Here is a 1,081-nt window from a genome sequence, read left to right as displayed (position 1 = left end):
CCACTCAGCATTTCTCAAGTTGAAAAAACTGAAGAAAAAATTTAAGCCTTGAGTTGCAATATTGAAAGATTCTATGGGCAAAATATTGAATGATGCAAGAAACATCAAAAGAAGATGGAGGGAATACACAGAGTCACTGTGCCAAAAAGAATTGGTTAATGTTCATCCGTTTCAGGAGGTGGCATGTGATCAAGAACCAATGGTATTGAAGGAAGAAGTTGAAGCTGCACTGAAGGAATTGGTGAAAAACAAGGGTCCAGGAATTGACGGAATTCCCATTGAGATGTGTCAGCAAACAGATGTTGTGCTGGAGGAACTCACTCAGCTATACTAAGGGATTTTGAAGACAGCTACTTGGCAAACTGACCGGAAGAGATCCATATTTGTACCTATTCCAAAGAAAGGTGATCTCACAGAATGTGAAAATTATCAAATAATATCATTAATATCACATGCAAGTAAAATCTTACAGAAGATAATTAAAAAATGTGTGTAGCAGAGAACTTCCAGTAATGCAAGCTGGATTCAGAAAAGGACATAGAACAAGAGATATCATTGTTGATGTCAGACTGATTTTGTCTGAAAGCAAAGAACACAAGAAAGATATTCACTTGTGCTTCATTGACTATGCGAAAGCATTAGATTGTGTGGATCATAACAAATTATGGATAATATTGAGAAGAATGGGAATTCCAGAACACTTAATTGTACTCATGAGGAATCTGTACATAGATCAGGAGGCTGTCATTTGAACAAAACAAGGGAACACTGAATGGTTTAAAATCAAGAATGGAGTACGTCAGGGTTGTATCTTTTCACCATACTTATTCAATCTATATACTGATCAAATAATCTGAGAGCTGTGCTATATGAAGAAGAACATGGCATCAGGATTGGAAGAAGACTCATTAACAACCTGCAATACACAGATGACACAATTTTGCTTGCTGAAAGTGAGGATGACTTGAAGCACTTACTGTAAGATTGAAGACTACAGTCTGCGGTATGGATTTCACTTCAATATAAAGAAAACAAGAATCCTCACAACTGGACCAATAAGCTGCATCACAACAAATGGAGA

Source organism: Orycteropus afer, unplaced genomic scaffold (genome assembly GCF_000298275.1).
Source record: "Orycteropus afer afer isolate SDZICR_OR568_19922 unplaced genomic scaffold, OryAfe1.0 scaffold00379, whole genome shotgun sequence".
NCBI classification, from domain to species: Eukaryota; Metazoa; Chordata; class Mammalia; order Tubulidentata; family Orycteropodidae; genus Orycteropus; species Orycteropus afer.
The sequence above is the reverse complement of the archived record's forward strand: the minus strand, read 5'-3'. Positions refer to the sequence as shown.